Source organism: Tiliqua scincoides, chromosome 12 (assembly GCF_035046505.1).
Source record: "Tiliqua scincoides isolate rTilSci1 chromosome 12, rTilSci1.hap2, whole genome shotgun sequence".
Taxonomy (NCBI): Eukaryota; Metazoa; Chordata; class Lepidosauria; order Squamata; family Scincidae; genus Tiliqua; species Tiliqua scincoides.
The window spans coordinates 6,757,065-6,772,917 of record NC_089832.1 but is presented as its reverse complement, the minus strand read 5'-3'; the positions used below and the strand labels follow the sequence as shown (position 1 = coordinate 6,772,917).

Genomic DNA, 15,853 nt, shown 5'->3' with positions numbered 1-15,853 from the left:
TATCATTGTTGAAAGCGTATATAGAGTAGCCTGTTAAAAATACAGGTTTGTAACATTTCCCCAGATACAGTCACATACCATGGTAGCATCAAGCCTAATATATTAAAAATAAAATATTGACGTGAATAGGGACCCACCTGAAATTGGCTTGCGACCCACCTAATGGGTCCCAATTCAGTTTGAGAAACACTGGCGTAGACCATTTGTCTCTAGCACTGACCAATGGCACCTTCCATGTATTGTAGCACCCTTGGACTCCTGATTGATGGAATTCACGTAGCAAACGCTGGCCTGATCGATCAGATGCTGGAATGCACAGGCTCGCGTGGGAATTGTACACCCTCAGGATCGCTAAGTGCCGATTAGCTGTGTCATAACTGGAGTAACAAAGAAAGGTGCCTTAAAAAGAGGTGGCAGCAAGGCGGTGGATCAGGGAAAAGACATAGTGGAAATGGAAAAGGTGCAAAAGAGAGCGACTAAGATGATTGCTGGGCTGGGGCACCTTCCTTATGAGGAAAGGCTACGGTGTTTGGGCCTCTTCAGCCTAGAGAAGAGACGCATGAGGGGGGACATGATTGAGACATACAAAATTATGCAGGGGATGGACAGAGTGGCTAGGGAGTTGCTCTTTACACTCTCACATAATACCAGAACCAGGGGACATCCACTAAAATTGAGTGTTGGGCGGGTTAGGACAGACAAAAGAAAATATTTCTTTACTCAGCGTGTGGTCGGTCTGTGGAACTCCTTGCCACAGGATGTGGTGCTGGCGTCTAGCCTAGACGCCTTTAAAAGGGGATTGGACAAGTTTCTGGAGGAAAAATCCATTACGGGGTACAAGCCATGATGTGTATGCGCAACCTCCTGATTTTAGAAATGGGCTATGTCAGAATGCCAGATGCAGGGGAGGGCACCAGGATGCAGATCTCTTGTTATCTGGTGTGCTCCCTGGGGCATTTGGTGGGCCGCTGTGAGATACAGGAAGCTGGACTAGATGGGCCTATGGCCTGATCCAGTGGGGCTGTTCTTATGTTCTTATAGGGTTGTGAGCAGGCAGTGCCAAAATAGACAGGATGACAAAAGGTGGTTGCTCGGAGGGGTGTGCCTGTCCTTGAAAGCACACCCTTTGCCCTGAAAATGCCCTGGGTGAAGGTGCCTGAGAGAAAGCCAGGGGAATATGTGTGCCTGTAGGAACTTGGCCTTGCAAAGAAGGGATGTTCCCTCCTGCCCTCTGCTTGACTTGCTCTTCCATTGCTCCCTGCCTACGTTATGTAACTAATGATGTGGAGGCTGACCGCATGGCCTACGCAGCCGCTGCCTCCGTACTATAAAGACCAAGATTAGCAACAGTCCTCGGAGGCAGGGAGGGTGGAGGGGGAGGAAGAAGGGCAGCCTGCAGGGCCTGATTACTGAACCAGCCGTGCATTTGGGAAGGGGCTGTGGCTCCGTGGTAGAGTCCTTGCTTTGCATGCAGGTATTTGCAGGTTCAGTCCCCAGCTGCTTCTCTAGGTAGGGCTGGGAATGGCCTTCTCTGACACCCTTGGAGAGCTGCAGCAGTCATCACCAACCGTTCCGAGCCAGTTGGACCAGTGTGTTGACTTGGGAGAAGTTCTCTTTTTTCTGCGCATCTCTGATATAGAGTATCAAGAGAAGAAAATGCAGCTCGTTCTTCTTTGGGGTGCACCTGGACACATGCACTGACCAAACTGGTCTCTTGCCCCCAAGTCCAGTTCCCCGATAGACTGTGGTCAGGTGGAGATTCCCTTAATGCAGTAGACCTCATCTGTTGAGAACGGAGTGTATCTGTGCATTGAAATAGCTGCCTTTGTTCAAAATACCCCAAAGTATCAACTTGGAAAGGGATGGTGTCATAGATAGTACCTTTTATATTTCATGGCCATTTGGCCCTGCTGTTTACAGTCTGGTCCCTTGTTCTGTTTGTCCTTCCTTCCTTCCTTCCTTCCTTCCTTCCTTCCTTCCTTCCTTCCTACTGTGATGATAATTTCCTGGGAGTAAGCCCCACTGAACTCAAGGGTACTTACATGCATAGGATTGTGCTGTTAACACACCAAACACAGTCCAGTGGCACCTGGCTTATGTTTTATGTTGCAACGAATATGGCTGCAGAAAACGGCATGCTTGTGTGTTTCTGGTGCTTGCTCCTTCCCCTGTAACGTCTAGTGAAAGGTGAGTTGTCTTGCCCTTGCTTCAGATCAGTACTATGATTGTTGGAAGAGGAGAAGAGTTTGCAGTGTGGAAAAAGTCATGCAGTGAGTTTCACTGGACACTTGGGGGTGAGTGAGGCATGGAGATGCCATTTTCTGCAGGAGCGCCATGCTTTCCATGTGTTTAGTTCACCCTTCACCAGTAGCCCTTGTTCAAGCATGGATTATTTATGAGGCTACCTCGATCCCACGTCAAGGTGCAGAGCGAGGAGCAGGATCGATAGTGGTGATCATCCCGTGGTCAGTATTATAAGACTCCTTTGGGCATTACTGACATGAACAGTTCTTAATTCCACTTCCAAGCCAGAAGTTCCTTTTCTTAATGGCAGTCGATCTTAAACTCAATCAGTATACCTGGGCTTTGTCTGAGCTTGCCTGTTGTCTTCCTGGAGGACTTGTGGAGTAAGAAAGCTCCTTTATAGGAGCATGATTGTGCCTGCTTGCTGAGAGAGCTCCTCCATGTTTGAAGGGGCTCCTCCACTTTGTCATCAGAAGTATATTTTTGGGAATGAGCCTTGGTCATGCAGGGTGCCAGCTTAAAATGGCCTCTCTCCAGCTGCAAGGAGACAATCTGGTTATCATTCTTGGAGTGACTGCCACAGTTTGATCCACGGGCCAAGCAAGGCTTCCTGGGACAGATGAGAAGCAGCAGTGAGGCACCAATGAGACAGAGTCTTGATTCTTGTAGCTTGGAGACAAAAAGGGCTGTACTGAATGCTGTGGTGTTGTGTCCAGGTGTTGAGGCAAGAGTTCAGTGCCATCTCTTGTTTGTCTTGGTTGCTTGCTAATGAATAGTGACAGCCATGTGATATCTGCTGCTGGTTAAGGATGCCTGCCCAGTGGATTGCTAGGGCATGCTTTGTCAGTAAGTCTGGTTGGCTGGTGGCTACTGAGCATGTATGGAGACACAGATCTGAGTTTTGCAGCTGTTTTGGGAGAACAGCCTACTTGGCAGAGTAGGCTGGTGGGGGGCTTCAAAGTCTTGCAGGTAACTCATGCTGTTTTGCAGCTTCCCCTAAGGTCATGCTGTAGATTAGTAAAAAAATTGATGTTTCAAAAGTTAGAGGCGTCCCTTGGGTTTGCATAACCCAGTGCGAGAGCTCAATGCGTCACCTCCATGATGGACCTCCTCTCATACCAGACCCTACAGCAGGGGTGTCCAAAGTTTTTGGCAGGAGGGCCACATCATCTCTCTGACACTGTGTCGGGGGCCGGGGGAAAAAAAGAATTAATTTACATTTAAAATTTGAATAAATTTACATAAGTTTACATAAATTAATATACTAGAGGTGGAACTTGGAATGAATGAATGAAGGTCTTGCAATAGCTCAAGGCCTATAAAAGGCCTTGCACAAAGCAAGGCTGGCCTTTTCACATCACAGATGTGAAACAGTAAGCAGGGGAGGGAGCTCTCATCCCACAGCTACCATGAGAGGTCAAACAGTCAGCCTCACGCTGAGAGCAGTTGCGTCGGGCCAGTGCAGGCTCCAGTGCAGGCAGAGGCTCATTGGAGGCTGGGGTCTCCCTGAGGGCCACATTGGGAGTCCTCGAGGGCCGCAAGTGGCCCCAGGGCTGGGGTTTGGGCACCCCTGCCCTACAGAGTAAATTACATTAACATATGCACAGCCTAAATGCAGTGGCATCACTAGGATCCGCGTCACTTCCATTATCTTCATTTATTTTAATATCAGATCACCGGACTAATCAGTAACCAACCAAAAACCAGTGGTCAACTTGATAACACGCACAACTGAATGGGAGTTCTAGTATGAGCTCCGATCCCATGGGCTGATCTAGCTGAGCAGTATCAATCACTGAGTTGTAGCAGCTCTCCCAGGTTTTGCCCAGGGGTCTTTCCCAGCCCTGCCTCCTGCCAGAGATAGAACCTGGGACCTGTGCATGCAAAGTGGGGACTCTACCATGGAGCTACAGCCCCATCCCCTCCATGAACAAAGCAGCATTGTGCCAGGCAAATAGGGATAAGTGGGGAGTGAGAACCGTTTGCTGATCTGACACGTCTGGGCAATCAGTGTGAAAAAGAGGCACTGAGCCTATGAAGTAGCTGTCACTGTAGGATCAAATGCAGCCCTGCAGGGAGACGGCTGTGTCAAATCTGAAATATGGAAAAAAAAATGGGGGGGTATATACACTTTGGGGGCAAACTGATATATCTGAAAAGAAGAAATATGGATCTCATTAGGCAGGCTATTGATCCCGCAAGGCTGCTTTGCCAAGCCAGCCGAACCTTGGCAAAACCTCCCTCTGGTTTTATTGGATCAGTCAGTGCCATCGATAATTGTTTGGTCATCTGCTCAGTAGGGAGAATGACTTGGCCTCGCTGCTATCTAGTGAGCCTTAAAAAACAAACTCTCTTTTTAAATGTAAATGTGTATTTAAAAAAAAAACACACATGAAGTTTCTCATATTAACCCTCTTTGGCTTTTAGCAAAGTTGCAGCTGGCAGCTGCAAGGGCTTCAAGGGCTGCCAGACAGATTTCAGATTAGAACTCAAGCCCAAGGCTTCATGCAGTCAGCTAGCCAGAATAGCAGTCCTGCTGGGAATTCCTGTCTGATTGATGTTAAATTTTATAGCTTCTCAGTTTTGAGTTTCGGCCTCCCATTTGCTTGACTTGCACTGCTGGGTTGAGGGAGAGATTGTGATCTTATTTCTCTTGTATTTGCAACAGGCAGGGCTGGCTCCAGGATTTTTTTTTGGGGGGGGGGGGAAGGTGGCAACATGCCCTTGGTGGACCCTCGTCTTCCTCTCTACAACCTATCATATCTCTTGAGCTCTCCCAATAGACCTAGTCTTCCATGCCCTCCCCAGAGGGGGAGGACAGATGAGCAATTGAGCAGAGGTGGTACTCACTCCTTGAGCAGGCAGGTGACAGCATGGAGAAGCCACTACTGCCTTACTGCCCTATGCCTAGTGCCACCCCATCCCCAAGTGAAACCTTCAGGAGCGTCCACCAGACTCTGTAGTTCACTCACCAAACTGAAGACCGCTGTGTCCCAAAAAAGCCCTCCCTGTCCCAAGCAGCACTTACCATAGACTCACAAAGAGAGTCTGGTCCAACAAGAAGCTGACAGATCATACCAAGATCCAGGTCTACAGAGCTTGCGTCCTGAGTACACTTCTGTACTGCAGTGAGTCATGGACTCTCCATTCACAAAAGGAGAGGAAACTGAACGCTTTCCACGTGCGCTGCCTCCGACGCATTCTTGGCATCACCTGGCAGGACAAAGTTCCAAACAACACAGTCCTGGAACATGCTGGAATCCCTAGCATGTATGCACTGCTGAAACAGAGACACCTACATTGGCTCAGTCATGTCGTGAGAAAGGATGATGGCTGGATCCCAAAGGATCTCCTCTATGGAGAACTCGTGCAAGGAAACGCCCTACAGGTAGACCACAGCTGTGATACAAGGACATCTGCAAGAGGGATCTGAAGGCCTTAGGAGTGGACCTCAACAGGTGGGAAACCCTGGCCTCTGAGCGGCCCGCTTGGAGGCAGGCTGTGCAGCATGGCCTTTCCCAGTTTGAAGAGACACTTGGCCAACAGTCTGAGGCAAAGAGGCAAAGAAGGAAGGCCCATAGCCAGGGAGACAGACCAGGGACAGACTGCACTTGCTCCTGGTGTGGAAAGGATTGTCACTCCCGAATTGGCCTTTTCAGCCACACTAGACGCTGTTCCAGAACCACCTTTCAGAGCGCGATACCAGAGTCTTTCGAGACTGGCGGTTGCCAACATGAATAACTAGGTATTTATATACTGCCTTTCAGGTCATCGGGTTACTCCTCTGACTTTATTCAAGGCGGTTTACATAGGCAGGCGTTTCTAAATCCCTCAAGGGGATTTTTACAATCATAGAAGGTTCTCTCTTTCAAGAACCACACAACATTTCAGATGGATCTTCCTGGTCTGTGTTTCCTTGCTGTGTTGCTGCTCATCTTGCAAGCTGATCTGTGCTTAGGGATGCTCTGGGCAGTCTCGTCTATTGCCCAGTGTGCAGCAGGATGTCTGGGCAGACGCAACTGCCCAGAGTGTCCCTATGCACAGATCAGCTTGCAAGATGAGCAGCAATGCGTTGGAATGCCTGGCGCTACTCACTGGGGAGGAGGGAGGGCTTTTTCCAAATTCTGGAACTGGCTTGCGGGCCAGGGTTTGGCAAGCCCTGCAGTACACAAACACTTCCCAAATTTCTTACCCCCATGTCCCACTTTGTTGACTGCTCTCCCACTGCGACCAGGAAGCTGCAGGGCAATACGGAGTACAACCTGGAAGTCACTTCTGGGTTGTGCTGGCCCATGACCCACATGGTTGGCCACATTGCGTCACAGAATGCCTTGCTACTTGCATGTTGCAACCGGCCAATCACATGGATTGTGGCTGGCCAACCTGGAAGCAGCTTCCAGGTTGGCCAGCCACAATCCGTGTGATTGGCCGGTTGCAACATGCAAGTAGCGGCATATTATCATGCGGCCTCTTGGTCGTGGTGGGCCTAAGTCTCATCCAAAATTGGGTTGCGATCCACCAGTAGGTCAAGACCCACAGTTTGTAAAACACTGCTGTAGACAATACTGATGGATCAACAGACTGACTTGATGCAAGGTAAGTCATGTGTGAAAGCTGCATCCTGATTTATGTAATTTATGTGGATCTTCATATGTTCATATGTATATGTTCAAACTACTTGGAGTGCAATCCAGGACCCCCAAAATGACAATCTTCTGAACAGGGTGAGTCCCCACCTTTGCTTTGCACTGCAACAGACTGTTCTACATGCTCCCCTGCTCCACAAAGCAATTTTACTCTCTGTCAGTGGTTCCCAAATTGTGGGTCCCTTGTGACCGGATTTTTGGTGGGTTGCAAAAGGGTATGGAAAGATCAGATAACTAATTATCTCAAGCCCTGAGGTTATTGAAAAGTCAGATAGCTGCTAATTACCGTGCATTACTCACACCAGCTCTTACAGTTTGCAAGGTGGCTGCAAACTGCCCTGCAAGATGCTGAGCTCTTGCAGTTTGCAAGCATGCGTAATAAGAAAGTCTGAGGGTCTTTTTTTCTGGTCATTATAACATATATAGTAAATAAATAAAATATTTCCTTCTATATCACCTTTTTAAAAAGTTTGGTAAATATAGGTGTGTCCTGATAGGGTGTTGTTTTAAAAAGTGGGTCCTGATGTTAAAAAATTTGAGAACCACTGTAGGTGTAAAACTCATAGCATCTGTAGCACTAGTTTCATTGTATGTCATGCTTGGTGGGAAAGTAGCCAATTTAGTGCAATGCTAGGTGCTCTTTGGGCTGGCACAAGTCCCTTGTGCTGACTTAGGAGCAGGGCCTTGGAGAGGGGGGTAAAGGGGGTAATTTGTACCGGGGTCCAGGGTCTAAAGGGGGGCCCAGAAATTTCCTGGGATCTTACATTTTCCTGTCTACTCAGACTTGTTGCCTGCATGGGATGCTGGGAACACTACCACGAGCGTACAGCTACTGCAACTACTGGCAAGCCATATATGCTGGGCCAAGGAATGCATACGTGACGCTTCTTAACACAGTGTAAAATCTGGAATGAAACTGGCCTGCAGCAGTTGCTCTTTGGCTTGTGGATCTGCTTTCCATGAAGGAGTGTATAAGGAGCTCAGGGACACAGCTGTGGGGCTACAGCTGCTGCAGAAGCAAGTTTCAGTATGCGCAGGACACTTTCCATTCTACTGTGAGCCTATATATGAAGATTCTAATTTTCTACATGATTTCCTATATTTAAAAGATTTTGGAGAGACTTAGGAGTGTGTTTGGTTTTCTGTTTTACTGTATCTTGCTGCTGAAGCCACATGGGTTCCATGTGGGATCTGGACTCCAAAGACTTTTCCAGCAGTCTCCACCCTCCCCTACCCTGTTTTGCCCCTCCTGCCCCATTCTGCTCGCCTATCACCACCCTTGCACCCACTGTTTCACCCCTCCCCCTTTGCAAAGGATTCCAGAAGGAACTTTGTACCCCCTGATAAAATTCCTTTCAGAAGCCCTGCTCAGGAGTGTCACAAACATGCCATAAGGCACATTTGTGCCTCATTGTGAGTTGGGGAGGCACATTGTGAGTTGGGGAGGCTGGTGCAAGGACTCACACCAGCCTCCCTATGCTGGATCCTCACCAACAATGGTTGAGTTTGAATGGCTATGTTGGCTTGGGGGTCTGGCGGGGTGGTGGTGGAATGGAGGCGTTCTGGGGCAGAGAGAGGGTGGGTGGTGAGCAGGCCTGTGTCAGGTGGTGAGCAGGCCAGGGTCGAACGGAGGGTGGGGCCAGGATCCTGTATTTAGGTTGGATCCTTACCCCACGTCTGGGCGACTCAACCCAATGCTTGGATCTGTGCCACGTCTTTAGGTGGTGCAGATCTGAGAGGCCCCATTGGGCTGCCTCATGACCTAGTGTAAGGGGAATGAATTTGCTGAAGCCAGCCCAACCCAGCACTGGATATAGGGCAAGCCAGCCAGCCTGCCTGTTCCAGCACCGGTTGGGATTGGGAGCCACCTTGGGGGATGTGCACTCCAGCACCGGCAAGAAAGGGTGCACAACCTCTAAATAATTGTTTGAGAAATCCAGAGCTCAACAACCAGTGGGGCTGTGTTAGAAGGGATGCTCCTTGCTACATTATTTATGTGCCAGACTCCTAATTGCCAAGGAAAGTCGCGTCCTCTTCATCATGATTGAAAAAACAATTGACACTGTCCTGTCCCTACTTTCTTTCTCTGCTCCAGCATCAGCAGCGGTCATGATTTTCAGAACTGCTCTTTGAAGGGCTTCTTTTCTTCTCCCAGTGACAACAGGGTCTCTTAGCCTTGCGAAAGAAACATGCAGATGGTATTCTGGGGCTGGAGATGCTGTGGTTTCATAGGGGTGGCAAGAGACGGGAAAAGGGGGAGTTAACAATTCATGCCCCCTGCGTGGAAGAAGTTGAACCTTCTCTGGATCTGGTTCAGCAGAGAGTGGGGGGGACCAGGCGGTGTCTCCGATCATTATCTGGCCAGTAATCGCATCAGCTTGGTGACTTTTGCGCATGCAAAGATGTGGGGTGAGAAGCAAGCCGGATTCTAAGTGCTGGATCCCTATGAAAGAGAACATCCTGAGATGTTCATGAAGAGTCATTAAATATATACGCGCGCAGAAGGATCATGGCTGGATTCTACAATTGTTTGAGAAGCAACAAGTAAGTCTCCTTTGTAACTCCTTTGCACACTCTGAAAGTGAGCATTTCAAAATCTTGAACAGATCCTTGAGTATCGACTCAATATTAACCTATTTTAATATTGCATCACGTGCATGCAATAGGAACCTCATAAATGGTTTAAAATTATAAACTTTATACTGGAATCTGTGGATGTGTGTTTTGCTTTGTATACGAGCACCTAATTCATCATCGCTGAAGAATTAACACATACTCATGCTACTGTTTTAAAATTATTTTGCTGAAGAGGCTCCTGTTGTTTCTAGAAGTGCCACTTTTGAATAGAGAACAATTGGTTAGACTCGAAAAGATTTTTGGTATGGAGTTTTACGTTTATGTTTGGTACCACAAGTTTTACGTTTGTGGTTCTTGCTGTTTTTAGGTGGTTCTTTTCTTTTTTTTCTTGGCATGCTTAATTTGAAGGAGAAGAATATTTCAGAAGAGTTAAGCGAGTGAATCATGTGCAGAACACAGGATAAAAAAGAATGTGAGGTTTCAAACTAAGTTAAATCATGTGGATTTAAAGCCCTGGGTGCTGTTGAAAATGTGGCTGCCCCACAAACAGAATGAAGGAAAGCCTTTAAATATGTTTTTCCATGTGTGTGCAGTTGTATAAAACATAGCCCGTTAGGGTTTTGCTTTGTTTTAATTTAAGTACATGATTTTTATTCATTTTGACAGTGAAAATCCATGGTGAAATCTGTGGAGCTGATTGCAGAAGGGAAAACAGTATGGAACAATGCAAGCTGACGTTCATGTGGTTTTTTTTAAAAAATGTATGTTTTATTAACTTTAGTGAATACTTGTCACTGCATAAACTTTTTACAATATTGTGTGTGTGCATGTGTTTGATTTGATTCCCCAGTCTCCCCTTCTCATCAGTACCTCTTCATGTTGATAAATCTCAGGAACTTGGAACACCATTTCTTTTTCCAGCTGATAAATGAGGGGAATCTCTAGGTTTTCTGTGTGAACTGCATGGTAGGGTCTGGTGTGAAAAGCTATAGCTCTGTGGTGAAGCATGTACTGTATATCTATGAGGCCCCTAATTCACTTCCTGGCATTTGAAGTTGGGGGGGAAAAAGCAGATCTAGCGAAGACTTTCTGACTGAGTCTTGGGAAAGTTGCCAGCATAGGTAACATGACAGAACATTGCATTGCATGGAATTCCTGTCTGTTGAGGAATTCTTTGTAACTCAGAGGCTTGCACGCTTCTGCATTGGCAAAAAGTTGATCTGAATATTTAAAAAAATATGTACAGGGTGACCCCCCAAAAACAGAACCCATAAAAATTTTATTAAATCCTACAAAGGTCCAGTAAATTTCAAGAAACTTTTCCTTGGTTGACCAAGACATACTGGGGAAGATTATTGTTCCAGTATTTCATGCGCAAAGTCGACTTGTATACCCTGAAAGAAAAAAGATGAAAAATTGAAATTGACAGTTTTATTCAAAGATTTGTGGGTTCTGTTTTTTTTGGGTCACCCTGTACTTAATTCATCCCCCCCCCTTTTTCTGGAAGGCAGCAGCAGTTGCTTCGAATGTGTTATCGGTTTCCCTTCCATATCGCCTGTCCCTCTTGAGCACAACTAAATTATATAGTGTATCGGCACAAACATGGCATAATTTAGCTGGTTGGTCTTTGCTGATCCTCTGCGCAAACCGCCAATTTTCAAGGACAGATATAGCCTGTTGGAAGTTACGGAAAATACTGGGCATGTGGGCCTTTCAGAGGCTTAGAATGAAGTAAGGCCTCTAATAATGTGCCGTATCTATATTTTCCCCTCTCATGCAAACACGGCTGCTTTTTCAAGCTGGCCAATAGAGGTCATCTGGCACATTACTGGACAAACTGAGTAGGATGTCAAAGGGCTGACTTTGACCCCAGTATGAACATGGGTTTCTCAGCTGCGTCATGATAGTAACTTCAGGTTTGTTTTTGCTTTTTAATATGAAGTTGGAAAATAGCACTAGTGCCTAATGGTTATTATTACTCCTTGTTAACCTACCCGATAGTTTCAGTGTTCAGAATGAGTGTCTGTGTATGTAATGAGTGATATGATGCCATTCACTATTCAGTGTCTCCTGAAGCTGCGATCCTGTTTGCACCTTCCTTGGAGTAAGACCCATGAAGCACAATGGAACTTGCCTCTGGTAGACATGCATAAGATCGTGCTATAAAATATATTGTTTCTGTTTGCTGTAAGCAACCTGGGCACCATGTTCGTCCTCTCTCTAGCGCTGCAGCTGCAGGTAATGACACCATAGTGTTTTTCTGCAATGGAGGAAGGGATACTGGGCCTTCTGTAGGTTCATTGGCGTTGCTGGGGGAGCGTGGGCCACACTGGGTAATGTGCACGGGGGGGGAAGGGATGACACCACTACTGGCCAGAATTTTTAAATGGTGCATCACCATCCCACTGCCCAGGGTGTTGCCCACCCACTGCATAGGAGGAGGTCTATCATGGGGGTGATGTACTGGCCTCCCATACTGGGTGAGGCAGACCCTAGTGATGCCACTGCTTAGGTTTTAAAATACAGCGAATCCTTGATTTAACAGGATTTGGGGGGGGGGAAGGCACATTGTCTGCTTCTTTAGAAACTAGTCAGGCATGGTTTGTACATGTGTGTGGGTTGTCAAAAATTATATTTGAATTTAATGGACTTTCAGCATTAATGGACACCCCTTTCCCTGTTAGTTCATTAAATCAAGGATTTGCTGTACCTCATTAATTACTGTCAGGGCTTTCATCCCTCCAAGAAGCCTGAGGAGCATAGTTTGTTGAGAGTACAGAGAAGGTACTCATGGGGAGACCACCAGCCTCCCTCAAAGAACTACCATTTCCAAAATTGTCAACCTGGAAAACTGCTTTAAATGGAATCAGATTGTTCTTCCATCTAGCTCTGCATTGTCAGCCCTGGTTGGCAGTAACTCTCTAGGTTTTCAGAGAGAGGTTCTCCCAGTGCTACCTGGAGAGGTTGCCAGGGATTGATTCAGTGGACAAAGCAGTTCCCAAGCTTGCTGTGGTCACAGTGCCCTTCTTTCATGGTGGCCTTGGCTTCCTGGCTCTCCCAGGTGCACGTCTTGGACCGTGCGAGATGTCGTGTGATTCTCGCAAGGTCCAAGTTGGCAACACCTGGGAGAACTGGGAAGAAGAGGCCATCAGGGATATCCCGTGGCACCCTTGTGAGTTTGTAATGGTGCCCTTAGGCACCGTGGCACACGGTTTGGGAACCACTGCCCTAGCTATTGCTACATGAGTGCATGTCAAGGGAAACAGCAACCAGTAGGGAATGTCAGTGGAACCATAGGAAAACCCTTCCTCTTGATCAGGGATGTCCAAACTTTTTGGCAGGAAGGCCACATCATCTTTCTGACACTGTGTCGGGGCCCGGGAAAAAATAATTAATTTACATTTAAAGTTTGAATAAATTTACATAAATGAATTTATTAGAGATGGAACATATATATGAATGAAGGTCTTGCAATAGCTCAAGGCCTATAAAAGGCCTTGCACAAAGCAAGGCTGGTCTTTCCTTCGCTGCCACCTGCATCACAGATATGAAACAGCAAGTAGTGGAGGGAGTCCTCATCCCACAGCTCAGGTGAGAGGTCAAACAGTCATCCTCACGCTGAGAGCAGTTGCGTTGGGCCAGCACAGGCTCCAGCAAGTCTCCAGAGGGCCAGAAGCTCATTGGAGCCTGGGGGCTCCCTGAGGGCCGGATTGGGGTTTGGGCCCCCCTACTCTTGATCATGAAAGGAACCTCAAAACTGCCCTTCTGATCACATTGTAAAGGTAGTAAATAGCCTGAAATCTTTTGCCTGAATTAACAATGCATACCTCAGTCTCCCAGACCATTCCACACTCTTGAGAACAGCCTCTGCAAGCCCTTGGTGGAGCCTGTCTTAATGTGTTGGTCTTTTGAAATGTGAGGAAATGAGGTTCGGAGGTTTCTTCCTTAACTCCTGGAGCAGTGGTTTTCAATTTTTTTCATGTCATGAATATGTCATGTCCCAATAAATAAATTATGAGACTGAGGATGCACGGTCAAGGGGATCCTGCCCCCCTCTCAGGACTCTAGCCATCCACCCCAGCCCCCATCGCTGCCCTCTTGCCACCCCCATTACACCCTCCCAGCACTGTTCATTGTAACCAAATATTCTTATTAGAGAGAGCAGAAAAAGTTATCAAGAAGCCTGGCACTAGTGAAAGCTATTTTAGCACAATTGCTAAAGAACCTGAGCAGGACTGGGACACAGTCTTCTGATACCTGAAGGAGTAACCCTCCCCCCTTTACCCAGTGGTACTCTTGTAGACCAGTGGTCTTCAGCCTTTTTCATTCCTGTAAGTTGCCGTGACCCCACAACTGAAGCTTCGCAAACCCATGACCCCAAGGTTGTGGAGCACTGTCTTAGAGTGTACAGAACTGGCCCATCCCATGAGGTCAGCTGAAGCAGGTACTCCAGACAGCAGACTGGAAAAGGGAAAAGGGGACTGGAGCAGAAGAGGAAGTAAAAAAGAGGAAAGATAATTAGGTTAGACTCTAGCATCTGTGACACTCTAGCCTGGGGTATTGAACATAAGGCCTGCGGCCCCTGGGAGCAATTTATCTGACCCCCATTATAACTGGGAGCTGGCAGCATGATAAGATAATTGGGCTCATATCTATGAACAAGAAAGTATGGACAAGATTTGCACATTTTCTCTTCTGTCATTTGCAGCTGATGAGTTTCTAAGTGAGAAGGAAGTGCTTATTTCTGGCTATCATCTGCTTAATGATGTCACTTTCTGCTTAATGATGTCACTTCTGGCTAACTTCAGCCCTCTGTATGAAATGTTTGACAGCTTTGCTGCACTAGCCCAGCAATCTTCTCTCCCCTTTACTTCCTTTCCGTTCCCCGTGTTCTTTTCCAATTTAGAGGTGCAGAAGGAGAATTGGGGGAGGTGGCAGCTAGCATAGTCCTCTGTATAGAAGGGGCAGCAAGTGCCCCTGGGACAAGCAGCAAGTGCTCCTGGGACTGTGTGTCTCGTTGGGACAATAAGGCCCCCAGAGAGGGGTCTCCTACCCCAGCCTGGCAAGGGAAGGAAGGTGTGTTCAGTAAGTTTCATGCGTTAAAAATTGGTCACCTGTGTTTAATAAAGTGGACCAAGTTAAACCCAAGCCACAGCCTGGTGTCTTCATTGGGGGTGTGAGGGTAAATAGAATGCCATATGCAGGGGGGTGACAGCAGGATGCAGGTATCTTTTATTTATTTTATTTTTTATTTTTCACATTTTTGTACCGCCCTTCCTCCAAAGAGCTCAGGGCGGTGTACACAACTGCTCCCCTCCTTCTTGTCCTCACAACAACCCTGTGAGGTAGGTGAGGCTGAGAGAAAGTGACTGGCCCAAGGTCACCCAGGAAGCCTCATGGCTAAGGGGGGATTTGAACCTGGATCGTCCAGGTCTAAGTCCACCACCCAAACCACCACACCACCCTGGTATCTTGCTGTCTTATGTGCTTCCTGAGGCATCTAATGGGCCACTGTAAGATGGACTAGATGGGCCCTGAGCCTGATCCAGCAGATGCTGCTCTTATGTTCTTATGGGAGTGTGTGATGCACCCTCTCAGGTGCCAGTAGGTCTTTGTTCTGGCTCTAAGAGCATCTTTTCACTACAAACTTAGTTGTATGCCTCTGTAACTGTTATGGCTTCCCCTAAAGAGTCTTGGGACCTGGAATTTGTTGTGGGTTCAGTGTCATCCCTGACCATCCTCGCAGAGGTATGGCTCCCAGGAGGAGCGAAGGATGTGTCTGGTACCCATCTATTAGTGTAGCCTATGGGCTCAGTTCTGGGGAATTCTCCCCCACCCACGTGTGGGTGGGTATTGTAATAATTTGGGGCTGAGTGGCTGTTGGTGTCTTGCAATTTGGCTGAAGAGAGATTTGTTGGCAGAGTGACATCTTGAACCACAAGGCCTGCCTGTCGCTGGTTCTCTAGTGGCTTAAAGATTGCTAGGGGAGGTTTGGGGAGGGAGGAGGGAGTTCTGCTTTTGTTTTGGCTTGAGAATGAATGTATATAGCGAAGGGAATTTGGGGGAAATCCACGCCAAAAGTGCCTTCCCTCTTTGCCCTCCTGAATGCTGTGACCGCTAAACATCTGTCTTGAATCCAGTTGGAATTGAGGAGGCCTGGGAAATTCAATCCGCCTCCCTCCATTCCCAGCTCCCCTCCGAGCTATTTTCTTAACCTACCAATTGAAACATAATTGACTCCTTCGAAGGGAACCTCAGAGCCTTTCCTGGCAATTTCAAGCCTCCAAGCATCTTATACTTGGCTCTGATCCTGCACCAGAAGAATGATATAATATCCCCATTGTGGGGGTGGGAGGAGTAGCGGGGTGGTGGTGGTTGTGGTGGCG

At 47.4% G+C, this 15,853-nt stretch overlaps 1 protein-coding gene across 1 annotated transcript in view; it reads left to right on the top strand.

The window, feature by feature from the left end:
* KIAA1210 (KIAA1210 ortholog) overlaps positions 1 to 15,853 on the top strand; it is a 47,738-nt gene that overhangs the window by 5,179 nt on the left and 26,706 nt on the right. The gene's annotated exons all lie outside the window — the stretch shown is intronic.